Below are 9044 nucleotides of genomic sequence, written 5' to 3'. Positions count from 1 at the left end.
GTCTGTGTCTGTGCCTGAGCTCCTATCTAAAAGAAGGCATCATTCAGAAACAAACCCTGATTTATAAACAAGTTAACTCTTTTGTTAAAATATTTTATAGATATTGTGTCAGATATTTATCACACACTGCATACTGGGCCTGTCCCACTATATTGACGAACAGTTCTTTTGGTTTTGACCAATTAAATACTTCTACAAATGATTGGAAAAATAAATAAATAAACTAAACGCTTCCAAACGTGGGAAAGAAAATATATTGACTTATTTTAAACATTTAAATCTATCTAACTAATTTATAGTAATTTATAATAACTATGTTATAGTGTTTTTGAACCATACCATAGTAAATTGTAGAATACTGTATATATTATAGTATTTACAACACTTTGTTAATGAATGCTACAGCATACTGTAGTAATATAACTATAGTGAACTGATAAACTGTAATAAATACTGTAGTATACTTTAGTTTTTACTACAGTAAACTGTAGTGTATTTATTGTCATATAATATACCCTATATATAGTTGTAGAAAACTTAGTACAGTATTGGGTAAAGTAATTTGTTTATATTACTATAGTTGTTATATTATCACAACAAATTAATTCAAGTACTTTACTATAGTATGGTTCAAAAACACTGTAGTATTTACTATAAATTACTATAGTATTTTTTCACCTGGGTATCTATCTATCTATCTATCTATCTATCTATCTATCTATCTATCTATCTATCTATATTAAGTGTCCCCAACTAAGAAAATCAAAGGCGACAGCTGCAAGGAGCCCAAACTCCATCAGGTGACAGAAATTGAGAGAAAATAAAATAAAAACTTGGTAGAAACCACACTCAGTCTTGGAGCCATTTCTCCTCAGAATGAACTTGGTGTGATTTCTGATTCCAGGCTGCATCACAAGTCAGAGATTGTGGATTGATATCATTCAGAATATATCGTCCATCTCTTTGGAGATCGGGATACATCAGTATAAAGTAATACAATAAATAAAAATAAAAACAAAATCACTACAAAAGTTATGTTTTGCTGCATACAACCTGTAGTATAAGTTTCCTCCACTAGAGGCCAGACTTGAGCTGTAAAGTGATGTGCACTCCAAGCAAGCTCCTCAAGTGAACATTTCTCATTGATGGCTACAAGCTACAAGTGACAAATAACCAATTTGGAGTGTAAGCGAAACAGGGTGTACGCTTTCACTTTCCACCAAAGCAGTCTCCTTCACATATACACTAATAATAAATACACTTTTTTTAATTTATCATTTTAGTGTCTAAGGATAACACAAAACATGATATCAGTGTTCACAGATGATCTTCTATGAAAGTCATGTCTTGCTTTATTTGCAGGGATACTCTCTTTCCTATATTCGGTATGTCTGATGGCCACAAGCTTAAGTTGCCCCACCATTTAGTGTGCTATAGTCTCGCCGCAAAGTGGAGTGGTAAGAGAACCCTTTTGTCTGAGGAGTAAGGAATTTATTTGCACTGACGGGAAAGGAGATTTTTTTTTTTAGCCTGTAGGAAAAATGACAACTGAGAGTGATGTAGCCACCCACAAACACGCAAGGCTGCACACATGCATGTGTCTCGCATGTACGGCCTCCTGAACTGAATCTTTTATGTGGATGTCTGTTTTTTTTGAATACTCATCTTTGTTTTATCAGTCAAAAGCCCTGATCAGCCTCAAGAGTCACTCAGCTATATCAGGCCACATTTTTGCCATGCCCAATACCAGGTTTGGCACCATAAAGATCAGCTGGTTTTGCCAAAGCGCTGGTGAGCGTCTTTCCGTGTCCCACAGGTCGATTAACAGCTCTGTCTGTGTCTGCATCTTTTCCATAAGAGAGGTTGTATGAGGGGGACTTTCACGCACAGAATTCTCTAGTAGTGATATGAATAGATCTTTGGTGAATCATATGAATTGACACTAACTGTCCTACCAATATGTGGTCTATAATGCTAGATAAATCACTCCCCATTGAGCTCAAAGCTCAAATATGATCCCATCGGGGGATTTGAACAGCTCTCTGTCTCATCCATGATTCAGTAATTTATGTTTTTGTTATTCTTCAATATTGTCTGGTTTTGGCTCACCATTTCTCTGAAGAAGACTATGAAGAGCTGTGTGTGGGATCTACGGTCGTTATTGACATCAACACGTTATTTATGGTAAGACTGTACACATAAAATTTGTAGACAAACTCGATTGCAATTTTGGCACATGGCAGCAAGGCATGTATTTTTAGTGATTTAAGATAAATTAGTGCGAGTGGTGAAGAAAACTGTCTCTATGAGGGCATATGTAAACATTAATGTAGGTCCAGACAACAAACTAAAACTTATATATAAACTATATTTTATAAATGGGTCAACTCATTTTAGATATTTTGTAGGAGATAGACATAGGAGAAAGACAGGTTTTTCCAGGACTCCTTAGAGAGACAAAGAAGTGACATATTGCATTTGAAGCCTAGCCAATAACAAAATGCATTAAAATTATGTATAATACACTGCCCGGCCAAAAAGTCGCTGTTTGGATTTTAATAGGCAAATACTTAAGAATATAAGAATGGATCATTATTACAGTGATTATTATGTTTCTAGCATGTTATATGTTTGGCAACGTTTCTTTTAACTCTTAAAGATGGAGTGTGCAGCTTTTCATTTCTTAAACAACCATGTAGGAAGACACATCATGGCTATATTTCAGGATGACATTGTCAAGATTTACCAGGGTTAAAATTGTGAAAGAATTGTTGGGAGAGCATGAAGAATCATTTTCACACATGAATTGGCACTGACATCAACCTCAGTGTAAGTTTTTGGGATGTGCTGGAGTAGACTTTACAGAGTGCTCACCTCTTGCATTGTCAATACAAGATCTTGACCAAAAATTGATGCACCTCTTTATGGAAACAACATCACAACATTTACTTCCATCGAGACGTGCATCATTTTTTGGTCAATATCTTGTATTGACAATGCAAGAGCACTCTGTAAAGTCTCCTCCAGCACATCCCAAAAACTTACACTGAGGTTGATGTCAGTGCCAATTCATGTGTCAACATGATTCTTCATGCTCCCTCCCAACAATTCTTTCACAATTTGAGCCTGGTAAATCTTGACGTTGTCATCCTGGAATATGGATACATCTTAATACATGGTTGTTTAAGAAATGAAAAGCTACACACTCCATCTTTTAGGGTTAAAAGAACCGTTGCCACACATATAACATGCTAGAAACATAATAATCACTGTAATAATGATCCATCCATAGACTCTTAAGTATTTGCCTATTAAAATCCAAACAGCAACCTTTTTTTTGGCCAGGCAGTGTATAATAAATATAATAAATAAATAGGCCTATATACACTACTGTTCAAAATTTTAGGGCCAGCAAGATTTTTTAAAGAAATCAATTCTTTTATTTATCAAGAACTAAAATCAAAAGTGGCACAAAAAAAAAAAAAAGAAGACTTTTACACTGTTACAAGAAAATTCTTTTTCAAACAAATGCTGTTCTTTTGCATTTTTTATTCATCACAGAAACTTGAAAAATGTATCACAGTTTCTTCAGAAACATTAAGCATCACAATCATTTTCAACCATGATATTAAGATAATAAGAAATGTTTTTTGAACACCAGCATATTAGAATGATTTCTGAAGGATCATGTGACACTGAAGACTGGAGTAATGATGCTGAAAATTCAGCTTTGCCATCACAGGAATAAGTTACATTTTAAAATAAATGAAAATTGAATTAATGAACTCAATATAAGTTTATATTGAATTTTAATGCATATTATAATTGTATTTTTCACAGAAAATTGCTTGAGATCAAACAACGTTGGACCACAGTGATAACAGAGTGGCACTGTGGCCCATAGGTTCAAAACAACCAAGGATAAACTTCATTAGTCGTTTTTCTCTCACTCTGTTCTCTCATTTTCACTAATGCTAGCCGACAGGAGAAATCTGCAGACTGGAAAGATAATTGCATCCATGGCTGCCGTCGCCGCCATATTATTTCATTTGCGTGTGAGGTCCCAGAGAGCATTTAAATCTGTCGCAGTCAGGAGTGGGAGAGATGGCAGCAAAAGACACAAACAAATGGTAAGCGTTTGGATTGTGAAAGGATCCCAACCACATCAAAGAGTGTGATTACTGGTCTCTCTTCACAGTTGATGAGCCCAGAAAAAAGTAAAGTGAAAGCTAAGCGAAGAGAAATGCAAAGTCGTTGAAGCCACTCCTCGCAAGCGTCTCGCGAGCAAGACTTGATGATGGCCCACAAATCTCCAGGCAGCGTATTGACATATGGAGCTACAAACAGGCTGACTCTGAGCCTGAGCCAGGAGCAGCGTCCCAGACACAGAGAATTATGATGGCAATCAGCACTGTGTCCAAAAATGTTTGCTTCATGCTTCACATGGGAGACGAGAGACAGACAATGACAGAGACACTGTAGCGAGTTCGAAAATTGTGAGTTAATTCATAGAATCATAAACCTGTTCTCGTGCCAACGGGCCTACAATCGTGCCCGCCTGTGATGATACTGTATTTCAGCGTGTCCTTGAAAACACTGGCTCCAAATCTGAACACAAAACAAATGCACAAGCCAAACATGGACTTGCTTGAATACAATAATCACTGGAGTTCATCAAACTAATATGCAGCCATGTGAGAGCTGTTTTTATCTTAGCAACCTGAACGTAAACAGAGAAACCTCTAACAATCTGCATGAGAACGTCTGGTTTCAATGCCCGTTCCATTCACCCAGTATCCCCGTAATCATATCAAAGACAGACTTCTTGTAGTACCAGTCTCCTTACAGTATCCATTTATTGGTGAGCAGTTGTTCACTTCATGAAGATACTCAGATGAGAATGGGAAGTGTCATCTGAAACAGAAGATGGCGCTAATCTCTCAAAAGACATTTACTTTGGGAGAATGTAAACAGATGAGCAACAGGGTAAAATGACTATGATTTTAGAGAGTAAGTAAATGTAAAAGAAAAATACATACATACTGTATGGCTTAAAGAGTCACTGCAGGTATACATTACATCACTGGTTCATCAGGGCCCTCAACAAACATCCAAAAGCCTACACTTTTTAAAATCAGCTAATACGACTTATTTACACATTTCTTAAACTAATTCACCCCCAAATTTCAGGAATTCTACAATTTAATTATTTTAATTTGAAACAAAATTATTTTAGTTATTTTAATCTATGGACAATTAAAACAAATTAATTCAAGGCTTTGAATATTATTGTGGACAGCCAGTCCTCAAAAAGGTTTCAAATCTGTGACCTGCTAGCACCAGCAGAAGTAGGCTACTAGCATAGATGAGAGGCGAAAAAAATAAACAAGTCAAGGGAACATACTTGTGCTTAACAGTGACTAATGCAAACATTGTAATGACGAGAAGCAGATAACAGAACACGACCTGTCGGTCACGAGTCACGACCCGGAAAACAGTAATAACTTCCTGCGTATGTGATTGAGCCTCAGGTAATGACAGCCGTGCTGATATTAGAACAACGGTATATTAAGAGCGTGATGGTGTTTTAATACAAAAGTAAAAGCAACAAAACAAAAGTTAATACTGAGTAACTTCCATTTTAAGCAGAATATTGCCAGTTAGGCTACTTTGTTTATGTTCTGCCAAAAAAAAACAGTTCCACTCCCAAAGTCAAAGCAGTGACAGTCAAAGTCCTTTTCAAAAAGTCTTTGGTGACAGTGAAGTCTTTCAGTGATGTTTCCGAGGAACACACAGCATTGTTTTGTTCCTGAAAGATTAGTGTTTTGAACAAATGGATTGAATATACGATTCAACGGCTGCACCCGAAAACTTAAAAATGCTGCCTTCGGAGGATGCATTCCAAGGTAGGAAGGCATCAAGGCAAGTTAGCTTCACTTCCTGTCTCATGAGATGCCTTCATCTGTTCGATTTTTAAAGGCAGCTCTTCGATACCCCACAATCCTGTGCTTTTCATTCTGTGACAGTTGAGCTAAAAAATAAAGATGGCATCTGAAAGTTGAGGTGGGTGGTCAGTTTGTGTGTAAATGTACGTTTTTGACCATTGTTTTCCACTTTTGATGTCATTTCTAACGAGAAATTACAATTGTAGTAATTAAATATTTGCTTAGTTATCATCAAAGCTCGTGCTATCTTGCTGTAGATCATTAAACCGCTACTCTGCCTCTGAAGTCTGTCTGAAATCAATTTTGTGAGTTACCTTCGTGCGCAAACGCTGCCTACGAAGTCATTGCCTGATAGGCTAGCGATGCAACAAGTGAGCTGCCTAGGTTTTCGGATGCAGCCTACGTTTCACTCATAAAGAGTGACTTGTTTCATTCTTAAGTGAATCAGTGTTTTGAATGAATCAGCTGAGTAAATGATTCAACGACTCACTCATAAAGAATTGGTTCTGTGAATTATGAAGGGTGCTTCACAAGTAGACGAGGGAGACATACCCGTTTACACCTGGTATTTTAATCTGTCTCTTTTTTCCAATTTAAACCACTTCTGTCGTGATTTCTTCAAGGGGCGGGTCTACGGGTGGGTAAATGTATGGGCTTTTTCAGATATTTTGATCTAATGTACAAAAAAACTTGCACAATTTACATATGAATGCGGTTGGAGAAGATGGAAAAACATATGCGGAGAACATGGAGAGAGAACATTGTGTTTGGTACATTTTTTCTTCAGACCAAACTTCAGCTGACAAAGTTTAAATCCCATCTGGCTAGTGCGCTTCCCATAATTTTTCTGCAGTAGACAGAGAGTACACTGTAAAACATTTTCAGCTGGTTAAACTTAGAAATGCCTTAAAATTGTGAGTTAACTCAACTTGAAGATAACCTTTGTTTCAACTCAAAAATAGTCAAGACAACGCATTACTTTAAGTTAAAGGGATAGTTCACCCAAAAATGAAAATTCTATCATCATTTATTCACCCTCAAGTTGTTCCAAATCTGTATAAATTTCTTTGTTCTGTTGAACACAAAGGAAGATATTTTGAAGAATGTGTTAAACTGAACAGTTTTGGGGCACCATTGACTTCCATAGTAGTTTTTTCCTACTATGGAAGTCAATGGTGCCCCAAAGTGGCCTAGTTACAAACATTCATCAAAATATCTTCCTTTGTGTTCAACAGAACAAAGAAATTTATACAGATTTGGAACAACTTGAGGGTGAGTAAATGATGAGAGAATTTTCATTTTTGGGTGAACTATCCCTTTAAAAATTAAACTTAAAGTAATGCATTGTCTTGACTATTTGTAAGTTGAAACAAAGGTAATCTTCAAGTTGAGTTAACTTATGTTTAGTTGAGTTAACTCACATTTTTAAGGCAGCAGGTGAACTTTCATTTCTAAGTTTAACCAGCTGAAAATGTTTTACAGTATAGGCGGTCTTTCGTGGCAGTTCAAACACATCTGACCACATGAACATTTACACTACGAAAGCAATCCGGTCAAATGTGTTTTCCACTACCTCTGGAAGTGGTCGAAAGTGGATAAGCTTAAAACGTTTTAGACCCCATTTACACTTGTATTTAGCATCGTCCACTTGTGATCCAATCGTCTAAAACGCATCTTAATACCAGGTGTAAACAGGACCTAAAAGTCATTAGACATTGTCATTAGACATTCATACTGTTGTTAACAGCTGTTTTCACGTGACGTTCGGCATACGTATTTCCGCTACACATTTCAGTTCTACGTGACCTTCTGGTATAGTATTCTTCAATAGCATACTATGGTAGTAGCAAACATTTTTTGTCATATTTCTAATAATAACGGTCGATCAGAACAAATTATATTAGTCTATAGAGTAGGCCTATTCTATAAATTATAACAAATTATATTCTAATATATTCTATATAATTAACTATAGTAAATATATAAAACACAACAAAATCTTAATCAATAACTAGCCATCTGAACAGGCAAATTCAAGAGATCCAACTACTCATATTATAATACAGACACATGCTCTCTCCCTCATTCTTAGCCCCACTCATAAAACACTCAATGAGCACTGGCTGTCATTTAGGCTATATGTCAGTGGCCTGAGTTTCAGGAGATCCATTCCTTTTCACACCTCGGCAGAGCTGACCGTCTGCTCTCAGACTGAGGAAGAGGAGGGAGTTGACTGTGCCGTCCCGGGCCAAGCTCTTCTCTCAGATGTGGGCCGCTGAGTAATGGCCATACATCCTTCAGCACTCCTCTGCCTGCACATTCTGCCCGTATTAAAGACATGCAGTGGATTTATTGGTTGAAAAACCACAGGGGCCCCACAAACACTTCAGCTGAAGGCTCACTCCCGCTGCACTGCAGACCTGCACTGGAATTCTCCAGATGCCCTTCTGATTTCTGCACTCTTCTGATATCTCAGTGTCCCACCATGTCTCATTCTCCTTTTCCATCTTTCCTCTTTGTCTGTCCACTTCACCCCCGTTGACCTGCCATCTGTCTGGGACTGTCCTTATCTGTGCACATCACCGGCAGCATGGCTTGACTGGTTTCAACTACACATCTATTCTGTAGGTTTTATTTAGTTTATCTGTTTCTGTTCTGTAATTTGATGTGGTTTGTTCTTTCTTCTTAATCCTCTGATTCACATGTTCTATTAGCCCCTGAAAACCCCAGGAAATTGCTTGCTTTTTGCTGCTTTGTTGGCATATTTTATTTTGAAACACAAAAATATCCAATAGTCTTGGATGTCATTGTCACAGACCATGATTTGCAGGTGAAGTATTAGGGAAAGACATATTTATTCTTGAAAACATTTCATGTGCAGGATGAATCATTTTTGCTCTGCTTTCCAGATGAAAATAAACTGTACATTTTAAATGCATATAATAGCAAAATAAATGTTATCAGCATTTAGGATGACATTCATTTATAGATGACCTTAAAGCTAAAAGACTAAAAACCACAAAACATTATTTTGGATTTGAACCCAAGACTCTCAAATATCAGCGGTCAGTAAGATTTTTTTTTTCAGTAAGAAATTAA

General features: G+C 36.8%; 1 long non-coding RNA gene across 1 annotated transcript; it reads left to right on the top strand.

The window, feature by feature from the left end:
* The first annotated feature begins 2121 nt into the window (after positions 1 to 2121).
* On the top strand, positions 2122 to 4523 carry LOC125264113. The gene is made up of 3 exons (XR_007183983.1): positions 2122 to 2184; positions 3979 to 4130; positions 4199 to 4523. It is a non-coding gene; the product is annotated as an uncharacterized LOC125264113 (long non-coding RNA).
* Positions 4524 to 9044: the final 4521 nt, after the last annotated feature.

The sequence above is a fragment of the Megalobrama amblycephala genome, linkage group LG3, assembly GCF_018812025.1.
Source record: "Megalobrama amblycephala isolate DHTTF-2021 linkage group LG3, ASM1881202v1, whole genome shotgun sequence".
In the NCBI taxonomy this organism is placed as follows: domain Eukaryota; kingdom Metazoa; phylum Chordata; class Actinopteri; order Cypriniformes; family Xenocyprididae; genus Megalobrama; species Megalobrama amblycephala.
The sequence above is the reverse complement of the archived record's forward strand: the minus strand, read 5'-3'. Positions and strand labels throughout refer to the sequence as shown.